Source organism: Ictidomys tridecemlineatus, chromosome 8, assembly GCF_052094955.1.
Source record: "Ictidomys tridecemlineatus isolate mIctTri1 chromosome 8, mIctTri1.hap1, whole genome shotgun sequence".
Lineage (NCBI taxonomy): Eukaryota > Metazoa > Chordata > Mammalia > Rodentia > Sciuridae > Ictidomys > Ictidomys tridecemlineatus.
In genome coordinates this window covers 64,895,265-64,922,723 of record NC_135484.1, presented here as the reverse complement: position 1 = coordinate 64,922,723, position 27,459 = coordinate 64,895,265, and the positions used below count along the sequence as shown (strand labels likewise).

The window sequence follows — 27,459 nt, the reverse complement described above, 5'->3', positions numbered from 1 at the left end:
TGGCAAATTGGTAGTAATAAAGATTCTTTTTCTGTGTACATGCAGTTATTTGCACTGTTTGATTATATTTAATAAATAGAAGCTATTTATTCAAAAAAGATAATCCAATGGGTATATTGGAGATATATAAATGTATGTGTATGTGTGTCTGTGTGTGTGTGTGTGTGTGTGTGTGTATATATATATATATATATATATATATATACACTACATTAACATATTAAGTGTTGTTAATTTAGTGACACCTTGTAAATCTTAATGGAGTATTCTGTTTATTGACACCAGTCATTGTTAATATTTTGGGTTCAAAAATACTTTCTTATTTGATCTTCAAGTATAAAATAACATCCAATGGAAAATATCAGTTGTTTATGAAAAATTCTAGAGAATGACACTGCATCTACTGTTTGCATTTAGTTGTTTGTCATTCTTTTCTCTGTTCCTATCCTGGTGTCCAGGACTGCTTGATGAGTAGGTGCTCAGCTTCCTAATGTACAAATATCAAGATCATGGGAATAAAGCACTCACTGGAAGAAAAAGACAGGTCCCACAGGAACAAATAAACCTAGAAATCTGGAAAGTTTAAAAGTGGAAAACAGCCTCTGAAACTGATTTGGGACTAAGGAGAATATTAAGGATGCTCCAAAAAGATACTTCCTAGCCCAAGAACATAAATCTTCAAGGAATGAGCCTTCCAATCCTGTAGAAGTTTAAATATTGAGTGTCTACAAAATATAGTTATCTCTAATGTCAAGCTATATTGTCTTGTTCCAGTGGATTAACTCCACATGTGACCAAGGTTTTCAATTCACAGGTCTAACATTTACACATTAAAACTAATCATTTCACTCAAATGTGAATTTTGAGCAGGCTTTTCAAAAGAATGAATTAATGAATGGTCTCAAAGTGTGCCAGGCTCTGGAATTCAGTGATGTGTTCTGAGGTTGCTCTCTGTCTGCGGTTTCAATTCAGAATTAGCTATAACCAAATACCCTTACTTATTCTTCAGGTTCAGGACTTCAGTCCACCTTTTAGGGAGAGGTGGATCAAGTTTCCTCAAGTTATCTTGATTTTGTTCTCAACATTAACATGTATAATCCTAAGGAGGGCCACTTTAGGGCCTCTTGAAATAGAGGGAACTTGAACTTTACAAGTTCCCTAGGTCAGGGAAAGGGAAAGCACAGGACCAGTACTCTCCACAGCAAGTTGGGGTCATGGCTTCGGTTGGCACAGGTTGCTGGCAAGTCCTGGAAAGAGAGTCTGGGGTAAGCAGGCTAGGTTCTATAGTGTAATTCGTCACAGCAGGGGCCGCATCTGCGGCTGCAGGGTGTGCATGTGACCCGACGGCCAGCGGCGCAGGTGCCAGAGAGGGAAAAGGGGGGCGGCAGTACAGAAAAGGGGGACTTCCGGGGAGAGCGGGCGGGCGTGCGCGCTGGCTCGCCGGCGGCGGGGAGGGGGCAGGGAGGGGAGGGGAGCGTGCGCGCCGGTTCTCCAGCAGAGGGGGACGTGGGAGGGGGGGTGTTGTGCGCGGGCCCGCCGGGGGCAGGAGGGGGCGGAGCCGCTTTGGCTTCTCAACCCACCCGGGGGCTTCCAAGGTGCGTCTACTGGTTGACAACTGCCTGGGGTAGCTAGCCGGACGTGTCCCTTGCAGCCCTGGCTGGTGCTTTTTATTTACTAGGGAACACTGTTTCCCCGCAGGAGAGCCCGGGATCGCGCAGGCAGGCGCGCGCGCGCGCGTACACAGACACAGACACACAGACACAGACACACACACACACACACACACTCGCGCGCGCACACACATATACACACACACACACACACTGGCGCGCTCGTCTTCACAGTTGCATCCCCAAACCCGCAGAGAGAAGCTACTGCAATTTCTCTTAACCCCAGGATCGTGGGGCGAAGCAGAGCCATTGTGCATCAGGGAGAACCTGGTGCCTGCGCTGCCGCCTCGGGTACAAAACCAAGCAGACCGCTCACCCCATCGGGTAAGGCAATCTCCTGTTTGGGGAGTAACCTGTTCGGGTTGGTGCCTGCAGACCCGAGGGAGAGGGTGGGAAACTGCTGTTGTGCCAGAGGGGGCGAGAACTGGAGTTGAAATTTCAGGGACATACAGCCTCTACCAACGTCGTCTAGCGGAGCAATTACTACTCTGGTTACTTATTCTACCAACCCTGGAGTTGCTCCCCCTTTCTATCCTTCCCCCCAGCCCAATATGCACTGTGTTCCTTGGTTGCCAGGGAGACTTGCTTAAACATTAGCTTTGGGACATCTATTGAATAGAACTGGTTTCTTAAATGATGCTGTTATTTATTTTGATTTTTAAAATAAAATATACACTGGAAATCTTGTGTCAATTTGACATTCGTTAATTTGTATTCAGGCGACGGTTTCATTCAACTTCAAGAAAAGCTGTAATTGCGGTATACGATATGCTTTAAAAAGGATTCTTCAGATGAATTTTCAACGGATTGTGTTTTGAATAATGAATTAGTTCCATTTTGGTGATATAAAGAATGCTGATTCCAATTTAAATCTATTCTTCCCTTCTATTTTCAGTTCTGTTTTGCAGTTCACTTAGGCGTGATTCTTAACAATTAAAAGCAGATGATTGTATTGTGGTTCCCCACATCAGGATGATCTGTTGTAAACTGACCAGAAGGGGAATACGTATTTGTGAATCCCTAAGATAACAATATAGTATTCATGAAATGCAGCTTTGCTAACATTTTAGTATCCACTGCATCACTAATTAAGGCAGTTTTCTGCACCTCTGCCCATTTCTGAGAAGATTCTGTTTTCTTTCAAACCTCTTGTTGATTTGAGGAGGAAGTATTTCTATACCTATATATGTTGATAGATATAAAATGTAAGCCATGGCTTAAAACCCCAGAGTCTAATTAGAACTCATATTAAGATGTAGATTTTTATTTTTTGATTCTGATGTACTCAATTCTTTAGCAAAACGCTGGTTAGGGCCCTAATTTCACAGAAGCCCCTTAATACTTGGGGTGTCAGTTTTGGTTGTACCTCAAGTGCCTGGTGGATGAACTTGTAACACAGTACTTGAAGGCATCAGCAATCCAGTAATTACACTTTGCACTAATTTCATACTTTCATCACAAAGAGGAATGACTAAATAAAGATTCACTGTCATTCAGTAATTCATTTTGTTTTCCTTTGATATTTGTTCATCTTTTCTACCTCTTGTTAAATAAAGCAAGGAAAATATGACAAATTCCTTAATTTAGATTTTAAACTGTCATGCATGGTATAATGATAAGAGGAACAAAGAAGACAAATAATAACTGAAGTAGGTAAAAGGGATTTATGCAGCTCACAGAATGCTGAGAGATGAAAAAATGATGACAAACATTTTACATTATAGTTTACAAAGCACTTTTCATTTATTTCTTTATCAATCCTCATAATAATCATGAGGTCAAAGAATTACCTTCAGTATAAAGCTGAGACACCCAAGATTCAAACCTTGTAGAGGTCACAGAGGGAGTCAGTGGGGAAGCCCTTTCTGGATAGAGGCTCTTTGCCTTAAAAAAAAAAGTTGTGCTTACATTTGAAATGTGTTCAGGGGTCTGACAGGTGAGATAGAGAAGTGGAGCAGCCTAGTAGGAGACATCTGAGAGAGCGGGTGTGGACTTTGGCCTCTGCAACAGGCACCAGAAGGCACCAGAAAGAGGGCAGCTTCTTCTTTACTGAAGCTAGTTGTTTCTGCCTGGTCTTTAAAACATACTAAATTTTCAAGGAAAACAGAAGATTTTGGATTTCTTTATGTGGGGCTCCTCGAACCAATCCTCTGAAGGTATCCAAGAATAACTATGCTTGTCATTGTAAAATGAATTTTACAATGTGGGCTTACAAAAACTGTAAGGACAACTTTAAAAATATGTCTGGGACACATGTGGCCCATGGCCTGTCAGTTTGTTTACCTTTGACTACTGAGGCCTCCTCCAATAATAAACTGTTATTCTCTAATAAAATACTTAAGTGAATCAATTATAAGAATGATCAGGAATATTCTCAATCAGTATTAAAGTCTAATAAATATTCTACATTTGTTATTCAGTAAACAGGTCCAAGTTTGTTTCTGAGGTTTCCTAGGTCTCTGTCTTGTGCCTTCTGGAAAACTAAAGAGAGTGAAATACTCCAAAATAGGAATGTTTGAATCTGATGAAAAAAAGTATTTGCAGTTTAACATTCTTTCATTCCTGACTTAATTTTTTTTTCTTGGCATAGGGCTAAGAATGTACAAAATGTCAGTTGAGTGCTATTGATCCCTTGTATCTACAGATGAACAAACTGCAGATTAAAATATTTGGAAAAAATTTGCATCTGTACTGAATAGGTACAGATTTTTTCTTGCCATTATTCCCTACACAATAAAGCATAACAACTATTTATATAGCATTGACATTGTATTAAGATATTAAGTATTGTAAGTAACCTATAAAATATTTAAAGTATATAGGAGGATGTGTATATACTATATGCAAATACTATACTATTTTGCATAAAATGGTCTTGAGCTGGGTGTGGTGGCAAACACACTTAATCCCAGCAGCTTCAGGGGCTGAGGCAGGAGGATTGCGAGTTCGAGGTCAGCCTCAGCAACTTAGTGAGGCCTTAAGCAACTTAGCAAGACCCTGTCTCAAAATCAAAAATAAAAAGGGCTGGGGATGTAGCTCAGTGATTCAGTACCCCTGGGTTCAATCTCTGGTACTAAAGAAAAAAAAAATAGGACTTGAGCATTTGCAGACTTTGGTATCTGTGGGAATCCTGGAACCAATCCCCCAGTGAGTACCAAGAAAAGACTATACTTTCATTGTAAAAAGAGGTAGAACAAAAAGATGGTCACAAAAAAAGGAGCATCCTCAGCTCTTCAATGAATACTTCCTATTAAGGAGTTAAGTAATTAATTAAACCCACTATGATATTGCAAGTTGCCAAAGTCAAAGGAACAAAGAAACCTGTGAAACTCAAAGAGACACTAAATTCTAGCATCTTGACATAATAAATGCTGTTTGCTCCTTACAGGCATCTTGTAATGAAACAAATACCTTTTGAGAAGCTGTTTCTCATATTTTCACTAAAGTTATAGTGATGTCAGTGGACTTTACTAAAGTAGGTAGTTGAAAAGGAGTACTATTTATGTTATTCTTTTGTGGATTCAGAAAGAAATGGTTTAAGGGGAGAAAAGATGAGAATAGTAGCTTCTAATGGTTCTCCTATTCTAAAATCTCCCTCTGGAAGGATGCTTTAATAGTAAATAAAAGGATTTTGATTTCATTTCAGTGTGCATCTCTAGAAAGGAGCTAGGCAGGTGTTCATAAATATTTTCATAACAAAGTCAAGACTGAGTGCTCTTCCAGAATTTAGAGCAAACAAACCATTTGGAAGCATCCTATTTGAGCCCCCTCTAAGTTTAAGATATTTTCCATCAGTTTCTGGTCAAATTCACAATGTCCTTATAAAATGGGCATCTTATAAAGATGAAGAATTCAGGACTATGTTAAGTTAAACTGGACCAAGAAAGAAGACTTTAAATCTCAACTTTTCTTTTCACTTCACTCTCCTCTTCTGCCTGTTACCTAATGGAGGTTATATATGTGTACATCATTGTGATTTTGTACATGGCTGAGGCAGTTATATGTAAAATGCTACAGTAGAAATATAAGATTGCATTGAAGCATAGACACAGCAAAAATAAGAAATGTTCTGTTTGTGGAGATCAGTTAAGTCCTTATATAGGAGGGGCATTGATGGCTGGATCTGATTATATTAAGTGAAGTTCCTTTTCATCTATTGAAAGATGCGAGGCTCTGCCAGACAGTCAAGTTGGACGTATGAGTTGAGAGGATAATGCTGGTGATATCTGATACTGATGAGCTAATTAGTTGAATGGATAAGGGAAAGCATGAAAATGTGGTCTTTAGGATGGAGTGCAGCAAGAAGGTAGAACTGGAGATGTGTGTCAGGGGATAAAGACAAATTAGTAAAAGAGATGAGAAGCTTGTAACATAAGGGAGAATGTAGCACTGATTCTTCTAAACATTCTGATGCTAAGGGCAAGGGACAAGTCATGTATTATGTCCTACATAGACCTGGTCCATAGCAAGTACCCATTAGCTATTTTGGGTTTTCTGGATTTTTAACATACATTGTAAGGCACATAATTTCCTTTCATGATATCACTTTTCCATGGGAAGAGTGTATGTATGTGGATTCAATTGAAGTGGACAAATACATGGATTTTCAGAAATGGGAAAGATTCGGGCAAATTAGATGATAAAATTTGTCATCATTTTCTTTTAGGAGAGTCATAGTTTGGAGGCTAGGGAAATGCTTACAGATAAGAGATTTTACTGTTACATTTAACAAGTCACACCTCATATCTGTGGGACAAGTAAAGAGAAATATGAGCTGTGTGTGAGCCATTTGAAAAGCAATACTCAAGCACAGAGGGAAGCTTTTGGTGAAGGTAGATATCTGCTCTTAATCTTTGTTGGGTCAACATTTTTACCTGAATGGAGGTATGAAATATAAGGGATGAGCAAGTGAAAGTTTGAGTGATTCAAGTGTTAGACCTGCATTGACTGGATAAGAGAGCTGCCTCTTAGTATGACTGCACAAAGTAACAGGATTAAATAAAATAGAAAACCATTAGCACTAGAGTCTAGCTCCAGGGACATTTGGCATGACAGGAATTCACTTTAAAGTAGGAGGGATTGTAATTCCCATCAAGTACAATATAAGCCAATATGATGATTTTCCCTTCACAGACATATTTGCTAAGTAATGGAAAATCTGAACAAATGATGTAGGGAGCCCATCTTGCTTATTAAACTGGGCTTTCTGATGAGAGTGGAGATAGACTTGGCTGTTTCTGTCTCCCCCAGTTCTCATTATTGCAGAATATATTGCAGTTTGCAAAGTTAATCTTCAGAGTTTACCCTGGAATATCTTACTTTGCTTTTTCCTGGGAATTAGTAGATGGAATTAATTTTGTTCATCTTTTCCCCTTTCCTGGCATTTCTAATCTGGTCCTTTATTCTCTGACTCTTGTTACCAAGATCTTCACTTGAGAGGAACTGAGCAGGAGGAAGGGCTCAAATTTCTTCATATCTCTTTTGTTCTTGCTCTATTTCATATGCACACTGCTATGCATTGATGCATATAATTTAGCTTGATTTAGACATATGGTACTATAAATTTGGGTAAAAATTTTTTTAAAGAATTATATATTAAAAAATAACAGTTTTGCAAACTTGATTTGGAATCAGATTAGTTCCGCATATGGCATAAAGCATTGAAAGCTGTGAATATGTCTAAAATAGCTTTTTTCCTTTGCAGGGCTGAAATCACCGACCTGATAAGATGATTTTTAAATGGAGAAGGAAAATCTTTGGCAGTTTTCATGGACTCTTGACAATATTCTCCTACATATTTATTTGAGGCATAATATATTCTACTTTCCATGCCAGATGAGCCAGTTCCAGTTACTTAGAAGCAGGGCTACCCACCCCCCTTCCCCACCCTGACATACAACTGGTTTGGCATACAGGATATTGATGGGATAAGTAGTCCCATCCTGGCTGATTGCTTCAGTGGGAACACATTTGATGCTAATGGCAGACAATAAGAGCAGTGGAGGAGGCATCTTGCAATTTTTTATGACAAAAAAATCTAATACCTCATTTTAAATCATTACTTAGAAGCCTTATTATTTGTGATTTTTAGATCTACAATTGAAAGTGCAAAGTAGCATGGCACAACTAGAACATGAGCCTTGGAGCCTGGATTTGAATATGAAATCAAATACTTTTTAGCTCTGTGATTCAGTCCAGTGATATATTCCTTATAGATCACATTTTTCTCAAATTATAAATGAAGATTCTATTACCTAGATTATAGGGCATCTTAGGTTGCTTTCTATTGCTATAAATGAACACAGAAGAAGGTGAAATTTATAATGATTTACTTAGCTCATGGTTCTTGAAGCTAGGAAGTCCAAGAATGAGGTGCTGATATCCAGTGAGGCTCTTCCTGCTGCATCCTAATGTGACCAAATTTAGTAGCTTGGTTTGCTCTTCCTCTTCTTATAAAACTGCTAATTCGATCATGGAGGTCTCAATCTAATCCTAACTATCTTCCAAAGGCCCCACCTCCAAGTACTATTAATAGGATACTTTGGGAATTTTCTAATACTCGACTTCTGGGGGACACACCCAAACCATGACATAGAGAGACTCCAAGATTATGAGATATGCATAGAAACATCTATCATAATGCTTGGTGCATAATAAAAACTCTGTACCTATTAATTCCCTTTGCTACCCCCCCTTTCCCTCAATGATGTTAGAATCCACTTAAATTTCATGCATGATATAAAACATCTTAATCTGGCCAGTGCTAGCCTCAGAGAGGAGCTAGCCCTTTAATTTTTTTAATTTTTAAATTTGTTCTAATTGGTTATACATGGTAGCAGAATGCATTTGAATTCATTGAGATATCCGTTTTGTGTTACCGAACTTTGGGTGTGCTGCTTGAGTGGACTCTCCCAGGGAAAGTGATGCATATCTTGGGGTTAATGGTGTCTTTCCTCTCTAGTAAGCCATGTCTCCCTCTATTCTGCATCTGTTGGAACTCTAGCCTGGTCATAGGGAAAATGAAGGAGGATCAGTTTCCTCCTTCCTAGGTAGCTCTCAGGGCTGTATTATAGAATTGCTTCAGGGGTTCTTCATCTGTAGAAAGTGCAGAACTACACCTTGTGTCCTCTGTGGAATGAATAATAGCAGCACCAAGTACCTGATGGGTACAGACCTCCTAGCCTTTCTGCAAGGTCAATTTCGAGTTGCCTACATCTTTTAGACAACTAGGGGTTTCCCTTCATGCTGAATTATGTAAATTTTATGAAAAGGTCAAAAGCTCACCAGGCTCAAAGAAAAACCTCCTTATATTCTCTTTCAAGTCAGATAGGATTATTCACTTCTCAAAGAGAATACTTTCTAGCTAAAGCTATTTTTTTCCCTTTGCATCACCACCTCCCCATTCTTCCCCCACCCCCTGCCCAGCAACTTCTTGTCCTTGAGAATGACAGAGTAATTTTTCTGCATTTTAAATACCATTTGATTTTCTGGTGACCTAGGAATGTAAATAAGGTTACTCTGTCTTGATTTACAACTTCCATAGGGGTAACCCAGATGACAATGGGAACTGCCCACCAGATTGGTGACTTCTACAATGGTCAGGATGACAAAAACACTTGTAGGAAGTTAGTCTGAGTTGCAAATTTAAAAAAACCCATAGACCAAGAAAAGTTCTATTTTCATCATAAAATAGACCACAAAGCACATCCCTAAAGAAAAAGAAACAAACTATTTATTGTGCTAAATGTGCTCTGCTTATACCGGGTATACATATATGCATGTGTTTATTTATATTGGTATGTATAAAGTATGTTGCAATTTCATAATTTATATGTATTTTTGGTAGTTGGTAAGTAACACTAGTTTATATACTTAAAATAAGAAATGCATGTTAACAATGATGATCAAGATTTGAATGTTCTCTCTGATAAGTGGATGCTAACCCAAAAAAAGGGAGGGTGGAGAGAGGAAGAATTGAAGTAGAGAAGGAAGGGAAGGGAGAGGGAAGGGGAATAGGAAGGGCAGTATAATTACTTAGACTTAACTTTCCTAGTCTTGTATTTGAAAATACGATCAGGGTAACTCCTCATCATGTACAACCACAAGAATAGGATTCTAATTAGAATAAGTTATACTTTGTGTGTGTATAATATGCCAAAATACATTATATTATCATGTATATATAAAATGAACAAATAAAAAAAGTGATTTGTCAAAGACTGAAAATCCTTTACTGGTTTCTTTAAGACTCTAGAAAAAAAATGGTAAAAAAATTTATGTATTGGTATTCATTATAGTGAGGTGTAAATTCTGGCATGAAAGATATGGTGCTGAGATGCATTATTGCTAGGTTTTGTGTCTGCATTGCCTTCACAGGGCAGCAAAGTTACAAAATCCTATCTCTAAGAAAAAAAAAAAAGCCTACTCCTAATGTGAAGACACTGGATTTATTCTCAGTCACTTTCCAAGTGACAGCTATGGTTATTATTTTGGAAATTTAGGTTCATAATTGAGGTAGATATCTGACTGGAAGAGATTTATTTTGATAGTCTCTGTGTGACTTGCTTCCTCATTTACTCTATTTGACATTCCCTGAAAGGAGACTCAAAAAAAAAAAAAATGCCGCTCTTGTGATAGACAGTGGTGTAGATATAATCAAATAACCCCTTGGCTGCAAAAAGATTCACTGGTCTTTTCCAGACTGATGTCCTTGAGCTGATATGGTTAATTGGTTTTTTGTTTTGAGAATTCAAAGCTTAAAAAAGAATTATGGAATAGAGGTTTGGTTTCTTTCTTTCTTCTTCTTCTTTTTTGGTCCTGGGGATTGAACCCAACTCAGGGGCACTTAACCAATGAGCCACATCTCTAGTCCTTTGTATTTTTTATTTTGAGACAGGGTTTCACTGAGTTTCTTAGGATCTCACTAAGTTACTGAGGCTGGCTTTGAACTTGCAGTCTTCCTGCGTCAGCCTCCTGAGCTGCTGGGAGGTTTATTTATTTATGCTAACATTAATTACCTATAGTCTGATTTAATTAGGGCACGGCTTATCTTCTTTCGCTTTGGGTCAAAGCTATTTATAATTTCTTGGAAGTGTTTATTATCACCTACAGATGGGGTTTCTTAATTGATGAAATGTCCTTTGAGAAACTAAGGCATAGTGCTTAGGTCTTTCTGCACAGCATTTGACATGACTTTTTACTGAAATTCTGATTCATTAATTTTAGTGCCATCTGTAGAATTTGATGATAAATTTCTCTTCTCTGACCTTACAATTTTTCACAAAGTTTTCAGTTTTTTATTTCTGTCTTATGTTGTTTTGTCAATTCTGATTAGTAGAAGTCTGCATTGAATAGAGCATTGAGGTTTCCTAACGCAGTGCCAGAATTAAAAATACCTTTTCCTGCTCTCTGGTTTTTATTCTGGAGATCAAACCCAGGGCCTCACACATTGTATGCAAGAATTCTGCCACTGAGCTACACCCTCAAAAAGGCCCTTTCTTAAGGTTGCTCCTACCTGTGGTTGCTTGAGTCATACAGCAGTATTGAAAATCTCCCACTGGTAGTAGTGTTTCAGTGGAGTAAGGAGAAGGTAGGGGTAGGCACAATGAGTTGGATGGGGGGGTTAGATTCCTTGAGTGTCCACTCTGCAGGGAAACTTGCAGTGAACTCTGTGCCTACATCTCCTTCTCTGTAAACCTGAAGAATCTTAATTTTCTCACACCATTGTTTATGAGAATAAAATTGTATATACCTAAAATGTGCTCTGTTACTACTTCTGATTGGCCATTCTAGGACCTTGCTTTAGAGAATCATATATTTACCAGTGTTTTACAAATAAGTCTGTTATAAAGGTTTGCAGCCAGGCTGATCCTCAGAATACCTAAAATTGTTTTAAAAATGAAGATTCCTGGATCCTTTGTATTTACTGTGTTAGGATCTGCATTGGTGCTGGGCCATTCATGTATGAAAAAGCCCTTTTCAAGTCATTCTGACAACTGGTCTAACTTGGAAGCTTCTATCTAGAGTACAGTGACCTGCTCGCACTCTGTTTCTTATTCCCATCTCCCAAGGACCAGCCTTGTCATCTGGACCTGGACCTCAACTTTCTGTCATTTACACTTAACAACAAACAGCAAATTAAGTCTGTTTAGGTTACGTAGGTCCCCAGATACTCAGTGGGCATTTAAACAATACAGGCAGTTCTCTGCTAACCATAAGCCCCATCTGGATAGGAGTATATGTGTGATTAGTGTCTTCATTGCTGAAGTAGAAATTACCAAAGCTGGTGAATTTCTGCAGAGGGCATCCTTATAAATGGTATTCTCTGTATGGTAGATTGTTTTTTTTCTTTTTAAAGTGCATTTCTGCATGAGATAAAATCAGATGATTTTTATCTTATACATTCTAGATTTAGAAAATTAATAGTGATTATATGGCATTATATAAGCCAGCTGGAGAATATTACTTCTACTGTGGATGAAATCTTATGAGTCATTGATGAACAGGTTGGTAGTGGATTGCTGCAGGGTAGTATAGATATGGAAGGATTTGGGGAACAGAGAAACTATGTTTTCAAATTGTGGTTTATTATTTATTTTGGGGAAGGTTCAAAATGTGATTTTTGGATGTTAGGCATTTTGAAGAGATATATAATTATTAAGCACTGGAATATAGTTAGGAAAAAGAATCTTTGCTGTTAGATCACTCATGAGTTTCCAGGCACCCACAGAAATGATTAAGGTTATGATGGTGAGATGTTGCTTGCTTGATGACAGTCCTAAGAGAAGTCATTGCCTGGTGTGTGAGTACACACCAGAAGGGCGATATCATGCTTATCTGCTCATTGTGATTTAGTCATTATTGTGACTGCTGCCGTGACTTCCCTGACATTGAGTTTGGTACAACCATTCCTATGGCAGGAAATTTTTTCATACTTAATAATACTTCTGAGTTGAAGGAAAAAAATATTTTGATCTGAAGAAAGACTGTTTCAGAATGGGAATTGTTAGATTACTGAGTTACCTTTTACTGTGCAGGAAATCAGATGAAGTTCCACATCTGGAACTTTGTCAAATTGGTATTAGGTCAGACTCTGTTTTTTTTATGTCAGACAAGTAGAACGAGGGTGGAGGGAGGTATGGGGACAAGGAAGAAGGGAGAAGGGGTAGGGATAGTGAGGATGGGGGAGAGAGAGAAAAAAAAAGAGAGAAGAAGTGGGGACCCACAGAGAATGCTAACTGAACCTGCATTTGTTGTTGGTTGATTTGGAGGCTACAGCCCCAATAGGTGGTTAGGTCTTGACTCTTCTGCCGACATCATCGTTTTGGCCATCTGTGCCACAGGATGGGATGTAATGACCTCAGGCACAGCTACTAAGCCAAACCTGTATTTCTAACTCATGTGATAAACATAATGAGCACATAAAGAAGTTCAGTGGACAAATATGCATAATAAATAGGATAAAACCCAAACTTAGAAGTGAGAGCAAGGAGAATCTGTGTTTTACATCACAAAACAATAGTAGGTACTATTTAAATCTTTAAGCAAGTAGGTGACCTTTTCTACCTTCAGAGTAGTTTTCTCCTAAGGAGAAATAAATCTCAAGAGAGAATGACCCTAATTAAAATTTGGGTATTTCTTTATGATGCTTTATGAGTTTCCTTCTATCATATGAGGTGAATTTAGTATATCCCAACATTTGCTGGCTTTCACCCAGCTTCTCTGGTCTCTTTGAGCCCAGGGCTGTGACTGCCATTTGGCATTGTTGAAGCCAGATTTTCCCAGGAAGGTGAAGTCTAATGCCATTAGAAATATAATTAAGAAGTTAGAACAAAATGAGATACTCTGCAGAGTCCTGTTAGTAAGGATAAAGAAGGCTAAGATGATTTTAAATAAATATTTACACATTTTTACATGGTCAGTGCTGTAAAAACACTTGAGAAATGTTATTGGAGGAAATGTAACAAAGGTGGTCTTTAAAAGAAAGTTGCCAAAATTATGCCAGGTGATTTGGGCACATATACTATAACTTAGTATCCAAGTTCCTTACGTGTGCCTTCTGATTTTTTTCTTCTAAACCTGCCTCCTCCAGAGCTTCCCCATGGTTAGTTGGGGGGGGGGGCAAACCTTGGAATCATCTCTGACGTCATTCCTTTCAACTTACACTCAAGCATTTGGGAAACTGTTGCCTCTACCCTCAAAGTGCACCCAGAGTCTGATGCTTCTTTCCATTTCCTGTAGCCATGCCTGCTCCATCAGCACCACCCTTGCTTAGATGGGAGGTTTCCTTGGTCTCCCTTGGGCTCTTCCCATCACAGTAGCCAGGTCAATCCTTTTTATCTCCAAGTTAGGTTACGTTATTTCTTTGCTCAAGACTGCAATAGCTTTCAATCCCAAGAACTAGGACCCTGCACACCACCTCTCCTCTCTCTTCACCTGCCCCTGTCTTTTGCTACTCTTTCCCTGTTTACTCCTTCCCTTGCCCACTAGTCTCCTTTTCTGCCATAGAACCTGTGTATCACAGCTCCTAGTTCCCTCTGCCTGGAATGCTCCTTCTCTGGCTATCCCCAGGTTCACTGCCTTACCTCCTTCAGGTCTTTGCTCAACTGTCACTGTCTCTGTGATGCCCACTGTGGTCACCCTCCTGATTTCCCCCACTCCCTGTACTCTCAATTCACCTTGTCCTGAATTACTTTTACTCACAGTTCTTATCACTTTTTAAAAAACAGCTTTACTGAGGGGAAACTAGTATGCCATTCATACTGGTGTACAGCTCAATAAAAGCAAATGTATAAAGTTGTGGGCAGTTAACATTATGATTCTGTTTTAAAGAATATTTTTGTCTCTCCAGAAAGTTCCCTTGTGCCTATTCATAGCTGTATCACCCCTCCCCCATCCTGTTCTGCATCTAAAAGTCTAGATATTTAAATTTTGGTCTTATTTGACTTTGAACCCCCACAGATTACCTCCTACAGTGCTCAGCAAATACGGATTGAATTAGTGAAGATGTTGCATATTTGTTTAAAATCGTGTTACTGTTTTTTGTGTACTTATGACCTTGGCACACAACTAGGGTGTCTGGCAGGTTGGAGGTGGGGCAGATATGAGAAAGAGAGGTAAGGGTGTCAATGTTCCAGCTGTGTTTGTCTGTCAGGTGATTTCCCTGATGCTCTCTGGTGTTTTCTATGTCCCCAGTGTTCCCAGGGAGGTGAGCTGGCTTCTCACACCTTTTCTTATGAATGATTCTGTCTTCCTCCTCAGTTATGCACGAGAGGGTGAAGTCAGTCCTAGCTGTTTCTCTCACTATCTCCTGGGTTCCCATCTGCCCTTCTCTTCTCACAGTTGCCCTTCTGACTCAGGTGCTTGCCACTTTAGCTTCCTTCTGGTCTCTGTCACTTTCTTTCTCCTTCCATCCCTTCGTATGGACTGCTGCACTACAATGTTTAGAGAGTTGGATTCCATCATCTCTCCTCTCTGGAAACCTCCATTGACTCTAAGATCCTTGGTTTAATGAGTCTCAAAGGCATTTCCTCATTTGCCTGCTTATTCCTCACAATGTGAACTATGCCCCTTTCTCAAGCTCTATAAATTAACATGCTTTCAGGAAATACTCTTCCTAGACAACTTCATTGTGATGTTTGTCTGATCCCTAGGCGTTTTTGTCTGGCAGTGAGTAATTGGTTTGCAAGCAAGCTAACAAGCAAATCCTTAAAGCCTCTAAGAGTTGACTATTTGAAGGAATCCAGTGACTAATCTGTATATGTTTTCCCAAATTGTGGATTCAAAACATAACAGCTCCAGATTTGCTTTATATTTACCAAGGGTTTCTCTGGCCCCAATACACTGGAGAAAAGTGATAGGACAGTTCCACAGTGGAAACTGAATGTGGCTAAGCTACACCAGCATCAGGACTAGACCTCAGCTGCATTTGGTCTACACTTGGACCCTGGCTAGGGCTTCAGTGTTGGTACGGGAGCAGGGCTGGGTGGTATAGTGCAAACCTCTCCTGCACTGCAGCCATCTGTGTTTCTCTATATTAAAGCTGTCACATCCAACTTTCCCTGTGCTGTTGTTATTGCTTCTGGGTGCTCTGCTCCTGCCTTATGACCAAGGATGTTAGGGTACCATACCTTCGGTATGCTATGCCTTCTCCAATCAGTGGGCTTTGTCTGTTTGTGGCTGCCTTCTTTTCTTTCAGGCAGTTGCTACAACATGCATCAGTGAAATGGATTCAGAGACAGTTAGCTCTAAGGTTGAATCCTGGTTCTTTCAGATACTGATTTAGACTTTGGAAAATCATTTATTTCTTTGAACCTTAGAACCCTCCATTGTGTTCTGTAGTATAACCATGGGATCAAGTACAATAATATACTTACATTTTCATTGTCTGGTACCTGGCACAAAGCCACCATCCAGTAAGGTTTTGCCACTAATGTTATAATTATTCCAAAGCAAAACAGGAGGGCCTAGGGAGCTAATGGCTTACTCCCCATTCATCAGGGAGAGCAGTCCCTTCTTTCCATTATCATCCCTGTGTGTGTGGGGGGGGGTTGAGAACATCAGCAGTATTTTTGATCACTGTCTATATTTTCCAGTGCTCAATCTCCAGTGCTAATGACAGCTATGACTCATGGACCACACCTGGTTGGCCTGTGTGACCCCTTGCTCTCATTTCAGGATGAAAGGAAAGTACTCTGTGTTGTTGTTGCTTCTTAAATATGCTGCCGTTGGTGTTTTTGATTATAAAAGCTTTGCCAGTTTTCTCGTTAATATTTTTCTATTCTGTCAAGAATGCTCATTCTGCACGTGGTTACTGGGCGTCTGTTAAATGTCAGGCACTGTGCCAGGCGCTGATGATTCAATGGTGAGGAAAACAATCCGGTCCTTGTCATCTCGGCACTGACACGCCAGTGATGGAGACAGGCATTCATCTCATGATCTCACAAATAAGGGTAAAATCACAATGGAATTAAATGCTAAAGGAAGAGATTTGAGGTATTATGACAAATATAAAGCAAGGGGGTTTAATCGGTTCCCTAAAGAGGTGGGGCTGGGGACCTGAAAGACCTGAGCTAAGGAAGTAAAAGGGAGAGGGTAGACAGGAAAGCCATTACCCCTAAGACAGTGTGGTGCCCTTGAGGAAGGACTGTAACCAGAGAGTGAGGGACTTGGAGGGTTGATGGTGGCTCCTGTTGTAGGATAGCATTCATCAGTGTAGGAAAGCCGGAGTCCATTGCTCTGGTTCAGACAAGAGATGCTGGTAGTGGCTGAGCCTGGGGATGGAGAATGAGAGAAGGTGATTCTTTAAGGACTATATGAATTTTCAGGGCTTGGAGATGGATTGAACACTGGTGGAGAGGGAAACCTGATGACTCCTGCATTGGTGTGGTGCCACTCCATACAACAACATGGGTAGAGCTTCCCCTTGCATGAGTGGCAGTACTAATCCATACAACAATGTGGTTAGGACAGTATTAAATATGAACTGTCTTTAAGATGTTTACATGAGGATATCAAATAGAAGATTATTCTATGGAGTTCATAGAAGACTGGGACTGTGATACAATTTTTGATTAGGATTGAAATTGCCTAAAGACAAAATAGAGAATTAAATTGCATCTCAAGGAATGGTAGTACTTAATAATGAGCTAGAGAGGAGTGAGCAAAAAGGAGCAAGAAAAAAAAATGTAGCCAAAGAGCAAAGAGGAAAACCAAGAGAGGAGGAAATCTTAGAAGTCAGGGAAATGTGGTTCAAAAAGAGAGCATTGAGTGATTTGAAATGCTGCCAGTACCCCATAAATTGAGGAATGGAAATGACAATAGGATTTAATGACAGTCAAGGCATGTGGGGGTGACTTGGAGACTAGAGGCAACCTAAAGCCCAGACCTCCTCACTGTGCCACCACATAAATCCCCAAACCATACCATAACTCTGCTTGAGCAACCCCCAAAAAGCTGAGCTTCCTCACCATTTGAATAGAAATTAAGCTGAGTTTCAGAAATTAGGAAGATAAATTGTTCCTTGCACATCAGACCTTGCAGTGAGATCCATACTCTCTCTAAATGCTGTCTATACATTCACTTAGGGGACCTTATTAGATGCTCAATATGGAAGCCTGGTGAAAGGTGCTCCCTGCTTTAAATACATACACAGAATAGGGGAGGAATGGTCTCACAGGAATACATCTGTTAACTGTCATCTAGGCATAGTGTAAGCACCACTAACATGGCCACAAATTATTGGAACTCAAAAGAGGAAAAGCTTAATAGATAACGTGGAATGCATAATCAAAACTGGGAACATGAAGTGCACAATCAAAAACTGAGCCTTCTGTAGAGCAAAGAAGCCTCCTGGAAATCCGGGATAATTAACACCTTTGGATTTAGCTTAGAGTGCCACTGATAGATCATCAGTCTTAGGTGTCATTTCTTCTTTTGTACTTTTGTAAACAAATTTTCAGGTCTTTTTCAAGGCTTTGCTTATAAGGTTAAAATTTCAGAAAATAAATATCTCTGAAAATGCCTTTAAAGGTACACAGCTTTTATGATTCACATGTTCCAACAGCAAACTAAATTTAACTGAAGAATCAAAAAAAATCAGCACTGCTTTGGGTTGAAAATACAGAGGATGAAAAGGTAGATTTTCTTCTTTCAACTTGGGCTTATACTAGTTTTTAAAATATTAACTTTGAGAAATATCTCTACCAAATAGTCTTTTATCTATTTAGGAAGTAGTGAAATGTGGATTTTGATATTTGATATGGTTCTTTTGAAAGTCCTCCCTTAATTCTTAATCCCTATTAAGAATTAGCAATACTTCATCTGACTTGATTCTTTAAGTTTTCTGATATATTTTAGTCAAATATATCAATGCCTGAAAGGCATTGATTTTAAACACAAGAAGTTCGATAGGAGGCTATCTTCATAAAACAATTCAGGTGAAGATTGGATGTGGCAATCAACTTCATATTATCCAAGAAAGCCCCTCTAAGAGCACAGCTGGGAAGGAGTCTTCCCAGGCTTCCCCTCTGGAGCCTCTGCTGGGTTCCCACTGCACTAGGAGAGCTAGGGATGATGTTACATAGCTGCACTTTCTTTTTAATTTATCTTCACTAATCAGGCCCATCTAAGCAATGAGAAGAACTTGAGGACAATTTGCAGCACTTTTTTCTACTAAACTCAAATTTTCTGGTTTACAGGTGGGATAGGGAAAGTATTTGCTCCATACCTTCTTGAAAAATCTAATATATGGTACAGGTCCTCATTCCTGTGCAAAATGCATGTGTGTATATGGGTACAGAAAAGGGGGCACAAAATGAGTGGCATCCATATATATGCCATTCTAAATATGTGAAATCTGTTCATGGGTCTCAGGTTAATGCCTTCTGTTCTAAACTGTCTCAGGGGCCATGGTCTCAAGGAGCCTCCTGAACCATGTTTCATTCACTGTTCTCTGGCTTTACAGCCAGTGCAAGCGCAGGTTCTGCTGGCTTTTGCAGCCCACGATCATCTGGAACCACGTATCATGGTCAACCTGATCTGACACTGTCCCTATACTATGCTGCTGCACACATGCCTGATCTACAGAATACTTATTCAGTTCCCTCTCAGTTCAAAATCAAGATTCAGCTCAATGCTCATTTTCTCTATGAAATCATTCCTGATTAACCTGCCCGTATCATGTTTTCCCTCATTTATTCTGCCATGTAGATGTGGAGAGTTGCCTTTTGTTATCCTCTAGTCATCTCATATAAGTTTCCTTAATTCAGAAGTATATTAATAGTAGAAGTTGTGTCCTAAAGTATTAGAGCTAGAAAAGACATTAGCCTGTAGATCCTTTTATTGCACCTTAGCCAATCAATAGCAGTGACTCGGTACATTTGTGATGTGTATGTCTGCATGGTCACGCACATATTACATTAAGAATAACCCTGGGGATCACATTAGAATCAGGGAGGGAGAGAGAGAATGGAGAAAGACTTGAGAAACTGAAACAGCTTTTCCCCAAAGGATTCTGCGTAGGCAACCTGTTTTACCTCTTGCCCATATGCCTTGGTTAAAAATTAAATTAAACACTCAGTACCAGAGATTTAGAGGAGGGACAGGAGGCAAATACGGAAAAGAAAGAAATGAGATGGATCATCCATGTTCCTTTCACACACACACAAACATATATACTCACACCCTACCTATGTGTGCATACATATGTGGGGTGTGTGCATATATGTCTGTGTATATGTGTGTACACATAGATACATGTACACACATGCACACATAGGTACACATGCTTGCATATCCATATATATGCATACATACTTTCTCATTCCCTATCCTGGGACAGATGACTGTGATGTGCCCATTATTCTTTTCCTCAAAATGCATTTGGTTATGGTAAATGTGTTGTTTGTATTTTTCTAGAACTAGCTCTTAAAGGGCTGGGTCTCTTGGTGTCACTCATACAGAATCTGTGATAATAATCTCTAGTAATATGATTTTTACTTTTATTTCAAAAGGAAGAGAACATCTTTAACTGTTTTGCTAAGGAGATTGCATCTGTACACAGGCTAACACCTGTTTTACTTCTTCCCTCAACATTGGATCATGTCACATTGGCTGTACAGAACTCTCCCACAAACTGACTTAGATGATCCCTTCACTTTCCAAAAGGGAAAACAAAAACCCAGAGACACAAACTGGCTTGTACAGGAAAATGGTAGCAGAGTTGGGACAAAAGATACAGGTTTCCAAGGGCCTTGCCTTCATCGGTTTGCTCTTCTTTGATTTTATGGCCCCTTTGGTGCCTCACACAGCATGTTTCATAAGCTTTCACTTCTTTTGACAGTTAAATACTTTGAGCTTCCTGTCTTCTTCCCTTGCCATATGCACAGACACTTGCCCCAGCCATCTGGGGAAGGGAAAAGTCTTATCTGGCACAGGAACGAGAGTGCAGATGCATTCTTTTTATAATTACTCCAAAGAAGGTTGTTGGAGGTATGATGTATTTCGGCTGCTTCTTCAGATCCAGATTCAAAAGCCATTCTCATGTTCAGAAAATATTTTCTTTTGTATAAAACTCTCAGGACATTAATTCTTTCTCAATCTGTGGTCTCATTTTCCAGCATATGCCTCTGACTTTAGTAGCTCACTGAAAGCTAGTACACCACCAGCATTAATTTGACCCCCGGCTGTATTCTTTCCCTGTCAGTTCCTGTCCTCCAGGCTGTTGCTCACAGTTATATCAAAGATGGGAGCAGCTGGAATCAGAGGCCTGTGATTATTAAGACAGTAATCACTGATCATGCCGACACTAGCAATATTAACTAGTGCTTAAATAATTGAAAATGTTACCTATGAGGCATGCATGAATTCAAGGTGTCAGAATAAAAGACGTTTTCTAGAATAGCCTTGGAAACAATAAAATGCTTTTGTTCTTATTTTATTCAAGTAGTCTGGCTCAAAAAATGCTGTCTGGGGATAATGAACTGCTTTGGAATTTAAATAAAATTTTAAAACTTCTTTACAAAATAGAAAATAAGATCTTGAAGAATACCATTTTAGGGGGAATAAATTAATTTTCTTAGATTTCTCAAGTTACAAAAAGATTGTAATACCTAAGTTTTCTATTATTGTAACTCTAAGTGCCACAGTAGTAGAAAGAGTTTGATGGTGGTACATATGCTACTTATGTTGTACCTCAGTTTAGAATGTACTTGCAAATTCATCATTTCATTTAGTCTCAATGAAAGAATTATGGGGAAGTGGTTTTCCTTCTGCCTTATGGAGAAATAAATGTTTACTCAGACTGAACAATTTGCCCAAATTATATGAGTAATAAGTTCAGGAATTGGGTTAGAACATAAGATTTGTCCATAATTTTATAACACTTTCCAAATCTTTGCGATGGCAGAAACCTCTATAATATACTTGCGGTATGGGAGAAAACAAAAAACATTATAGTTTTTGGTGGAACTTTCTGGATCCACTCTTTATTGGAAGAGTAAGCAGTTGCAGGAAGGAAAATTGCTTTTAATGGGATTACAGAACTTGTATTCACTGGAAGAATTATCATCTTTTCCTTCAAATTTATAGCTCTTAAGAATGTACCCTTTGGCAACGTTTTTTCACCAAAGATGATTAAAGTATATGTCTTTCCCCCTATATTGAATAATTCCCCTATTTCAGTATGAATTTTTAGGTCTTTTTATCACAAACTAAATTATTTTATTTTAATTTGGGAAGCTTTCCTTGAGAGATACGATGCACTTCTAGGACTTTGTTTTCAAATTCTGGTTGTTTTTTAGGTACCACCGTTTTATCCTGGCACCTTCCTGTGCCAGCTCTTTGTGCTAGCTATGAACATACATAGCAGGACTTATCTGACATTTTCCATTGTTCACTGTGGTGCCACATAATTTACCGCTGTTCCCTTCCAAAGAGCTGGAAGCATATCCAGTTCTGTCAGAGCAGAAATCCCAGCAGGTACACTAAGACTGGGCAGGTCTGAAGAACTTATGAGGCAGACCCTTTCAGAGATCACAGACCTTGTAGGTAGGTTAAGGCTTACAAGTTTATTTCTAGTCCAGTGGGTGAGTGTCAGAGCAAAAGCTTCATTCCAAGTAGAGCAGTGTCTGCCATCCAGATTGTCCTTTGGCCTAAGTCCAACAGGACTCAATTCCAAGTCCTAGAAAGAGGAGGATACTTTTAAAAGAGCAAGTGGGGTTTTTGTTTGTTTGTTTGTTTGTTTTTTGTACCAGGGATTGAACTCAGGGACACTAAATCACTGAGCCACATCCCCAGCCCTATTTTTTTTTATTTTATTTAGACAAAGGGTCTCACTGAGTTGTTTAGCACCTCCCTTTTGCTGAGGCTGACTTTGAACTCATGATCCTCCAGCCTCAGCCTCCCTAGCCCCTGGGAAGAAATATTTTTTAAAAAGCGTTATTTTGCTAAAACCTCTATGGGATCTTGGGTACATAGTGGCTTCAGTGACTTGGGCAGTGATGGCACTTAGAATTTAGCTCACTCTAAGAGAGGACATTCTTGGGCAGTGTCTCCTATGTGGCTTCTTTACTGTCATCCTTAGTACTTTCTACATGAGCCTAGAAATGTTTAGTATAAACATCATAGATGCAGCAGCAGGCATTATTGCACAGAATGGAGACAGCATGAAGTGAGAATGTGGAAGCAGAGAGGATTGTGTTTCAAGAATTTCTGGGATAATTGAGGAGCTGGTCTTCCCTGTGTGGTCAGTTTATACAGTTGCAAATGTAAGCTGCACATAAGGAATATTTTATAATAGTTTCTGAGATCTTATAAGGGTTTACACAAAAATGATGTAATTTATATCATTTTATGAAAAAAGTTGACTTTCCCAAAGAAATGTCAACAAAATTAGTAAAACTTTCACACATTAAAAATGTGAATATATTTAGGGCAAAAATTCTTCAAAATTTTTGCTTTAAGTTATATATATATATATCATTCTAATCAATTCAACCATTCAGATTTATATATAATATTCATTTGAAATTTCTGGTAAAATTATTATTATTGTACATAAACCCTTCATTCAGATCCCATTTACCTTGCTTGATTTTTTTTAAATACTTGTCACCTCTAGAACACCATATAATTTACTTACTTGCCATGTTTATTGCTTATTTGTTTTCTCTATGTAGAAAGCTTGTTCCATGGGACAGGCATCTCGTCTGTTCTGCTCATCAATGTGTCCCAAGTGCTTAGAAGAAAGTCTGAATGTGGTAGCCATGCAATAAATACTTGATGATTCTTAAGTCAATAATCTGCCACTTTTCTGCTTATGAACTTGGGATTATTAGAACTGTTTTGGGAGAAATAGATTGTGAGGAATAGGGGCCTAGAGAATTCTTTAACATTATTGATAACTGGGCAGAGACAAAGTACAGGAGAGAGAAAGATCGCAGTAGACCACTTCTGAATTTTCAACTTTTACCTTATATTTTTGCCATTCCTGCCAGTGCTGCCCTCTCTAGAGTCTGAGGTAGGTAATAATGAGATGACAAGTCCTACGCCTCTTCCTCTTTACCCACTGCATTCCTCTCAATGGATTGTTTTATCCCCTGGTAATTTAAGGAGGGGAAAAAAGAGTTAAAAGGGAAAAAAGTGGAGGGGGAGGTTAACTCATAAGAAGTGGCTGGTAAATGCAAAAGAAAGGGGATATCATAAAAGGAACCATGAATAATAATAGAAAGAAGCAGATTGTTGGCTTCCATATGCTAAGAATGAGGTACACACTGAATTCCAAACTTTCTTGTCAGTGATTATAAAATGAGAAGCTTGAGGAGTTACTTGTTTTAAAGCATTTATAAATGTTAAAAGAAATTTCACAGGAAGGTCACTAGGCTGAAGTTGTTCCAGCACCTTAGGCTCTTTACATAAGCAAACTGAAGCCAGGAAACTGTAAACAGGGAAATGAAACTTAAGTTTACCAATCAGAAACTATCAGACAATCTCTCACCAGGGACTTTCTTCCAGATCACACCCAAATAAGGCAAATGCCTACCTGTAGCCAATCATTAAATTACTTTGCTTCTGTGTTCACCCTATGGAAAGCCTGCTGTTCATATTCTCTGAACCTCTTTTAATTCTGGGTGCTGCCTGATTCATGAATCATTCTTTGCTCAAATAAACACTATTCTGTTTAATCACTCTAAAGTTTTTCTTTTAACACAAATAAACCAAAACCAAATGCTCAGGGACATCAATGCTCTTCATTTCTTTGTATTAGTGTTCCAGAGAAATCCCTTGTAAGGATTCTCCTGAAAATTACACCGCAGTGAATGTTATAAGCAACGTCTTCTAATCATCTTGTAAAGATTACCTCTCACTTCTTAAAGATTTTAATTGTTGTTATGCCTCACTATATAGAAGGATGATAATTCAGCAATACAGATGGGAAGGTAAGATAAAGTCAAACTTGTACCTCAAACTTGAGATTGGTTTCTTATCCTGTGCTTGTTGTATCACCATAGTTTGTGTTCCTAAATATTTCTCCAAAGAGACCTAAGAGTTTTGTTTTTAATGGCATGTGGATGAAAAATATTCTGCCCCAATATCAGATAATTTTTGAAACTTAAGAAAAGTTTTGCAATGTAGGTATGTCCTTAGGTGTGACATTGTATTTTTCTGAGATACACAGTTATTGAAACCATAGGATAGACTTTGAAATAAACATGATGGTTTTGTTTTCACAAGTAATGTTTACTAATTTCATGTGTAGGATATTACCAAAGGCAGTAATCCCTTGATCAGAGAATACACTATACTTTTTTTTTTTTTGAAGCAACATTATGTGTTCATAACTTTTGTGCACTGGGAAAATGAGGGATTAATGAAGAAAGAATTCTACTTCAGTCATTGTGAAATATCAAACTTGATGGATTTGACAGCCTTTTATCCCCTCTACCTCCCCACACTATTCTCTGAGATGCGTCCTCCCACGTGTCAAGCTCACCCAAGCCTCTTGACTGAGCCAAGAAAACAGACTCTCCTCTCCTCCTCCTCTTCTGACTCATGCCAAAAAGTCATGTAGCAATTCAAAACATTTCTCAAATCACAAAACATAATGTGGAAAACTTTCTCATCTCTGACTTTGGAATATTCCTCAGTATTTTGACATTTGTGTAACGGTTATTTTCAGTTAACTTCATTTCTCTAGAGGCTTTCCCTGACCACTCAAACTAAACGCCCACTGACTGGATCATGTCACATGTTTGGCTCCTCATAGTACCCATTGCTATCTGGTGTTTTCTCATTGGCTGTTTCTTGCCCTTTGAATGTAAGTTCTGTGAGAATGGGGACACTAAACTGTGCTTCCTGAACCTAGCGGTATGTAGTAGGAGCTGATGAATATTTTCAAATGGATGAATGTTCTTAAAATCCTCAAACATTTCCCTTCATTTTAATTCGTTATCCAGAGCTCTGGCTATGGTACTCTGGTTAGTCAGTCTTCCTTTTCTGTCATCCCCTCTGCCTTCCTTTGCCTCTGTCCATACTTGTCCTCACTCATTCACCCAGATCTAGAATCTCTGGGTCCATCTCCGTTGTTGACATTGTTTTCATGTAAACTGACTGAGTTTGGTAATTTCACTTAAAAAATATTAATATTTTCTACTTGGCTGCATCTTAGCAGGGTTGTACAAATTATTAATGACAGCTCTTATTAAATTTCATAAGATAATGTCTTAAAACTCCCCGGTGAGATCAATAATTTCGCCTTGTTTATAAATATTCATAGTGTAGTTTGTACAGTGATTCAGAAAGCACCACTTTCGTATCTTTTTTCCCCTTAAATTTTAATATTTCTCAAAGGCATTTAGTAGCATTAGTTAGAACTAAGGCAAAGAGGCTCAATATGTAAATAGTTTGCCACTGACTTTTGAATTAAATATACTAACTTGAAATTTTGTTACTCACATCAATATTCTGTGTTCCCTTTGGTAATTGTGAAATTATGACTTCAGCATTTCAATTGCACATCATATTTTCAAAGTGCTTCAACTTGCTGTTTAGTTATTCTATAAAAGTAGAATCAATCATGTAATATTGTCTTAAAACTGAGATCTCTTAGCTACAGGGTTTTCATCAAAGCCAAGGTTTTAAAAGGATGCTAATTTTAAAATGAAAATGAAATTTGGAATTCTTTTTTTGTCTTGATATGAAGTTGTTAGAATCTTGTGCATACTCTGAAAAAGACTTAGGGTGCCTTTTCACGGACAGGATAGTGTTTTGGGAGGTGTCTGGAACTTCTGCATTTGTGGTACAAACTCCATTAACTCACTAAACAAGACCAATACATTTATTAGTAAGTATTCTAGGAACCAAGCTCATTCCAGCATGGAGGTGAGTGGGATGTGGTCCCTGCCCCTATAATTCATAGATAGGATGTCAGTTAACATGCAGCTCAACCCAGCTGAAGGAACTCTACCTCCTGCCCACGTACTTTCTCCTACCTTACATCTTTTTATTAAAAAGAAAATGATAGCTTTTATCAGTTGTCATGTTAAAAAAAGCCAGACACTTTGCTCTACGAAGTCATTTTAATCTCACTCCTTTAACATGAATTCCTAGTGGTAAATACTATTTAAATTTTGAATGATTGAATGAGTGAGTGAATGAATGAACAGTTAATGCATGATTAGTTATAGTAACTTCTTTGTTATTCATCCAAGTTAGATATGTTTTCATGGAAAAACAAATAGTTTGTCTAGGAAACTCGCATCTTTATCACCTGAATTGTAAATTAACAAATTGGTAGATCACTATGTCCTCTTCACTGCAGACATTGGATATTAATAATATCTTCAAAATGGAAAGTCATAGAAAAAACACAGGAAAGATTTCATGTCAGCCTCGCTCAACGATTGGCAAACTTTTCCAGTAAAGGGCAAATTAGCAAAGACTTTAAGCTTTGTGGGCCAGATGGTCTGTATGCAACTGCTCAACTCTGGTGTAGTATGAAAATAGCCATAGACAATACCTCACCAACTGAGTGTGGCTGTGCTCCAATAAAACTTCATCTGGCAAAAGCAGTCGCTTGGATTTGGCCCACGTGCTGTTCATCAACCCAAATAAAACATTGATTTCCAAATCTTGGAACTTTCAGTCAACCATTCACTCTCCAGTTTTAGATGTTCCAGGTAAAGTACAATGTTCACTGTCAAAAAAACTCTTGCATGAATTTGTTATTCTAGTCAGGCTCTGGGGGAGAATTCATTTTCTGCTTTGGGTTCAATTCCTTGTGGTTGTAGGA

At 38.7% G+C, this 27,459-nt stretch overlaps 1 protein-coding gene across 6 annotated transcripts in view; it reads left to right on the top strand.

The window, feature by feature from the left end:
* The first annotated feature begins 1,558 nt into the window (after positions 1-1,558).
* The window catches only part of Klhl32 (kelch like family member 32), a 188,317-nt gene continuing 162,416 nt past the window's right edge, over positions 1,559-27,459 (top strand). For 3 of the 6 annotated variants that reach the window (XM_040283120.2, XM_040283122.2, XM_005338003.5), the window contains exon 1: positions 1,565-1,994. The gene's annotated coding sequence lies outside the window, so the exon portion shown is untranslated. Of the gene's footprint in view, positions 1,995-27,459 lie in introns of all 6 variants that reach the window. The other 3 variants (XM_021735078.3, XM_078019588.1, XM_078019590.1) reach the window with 3 other exon arrangements.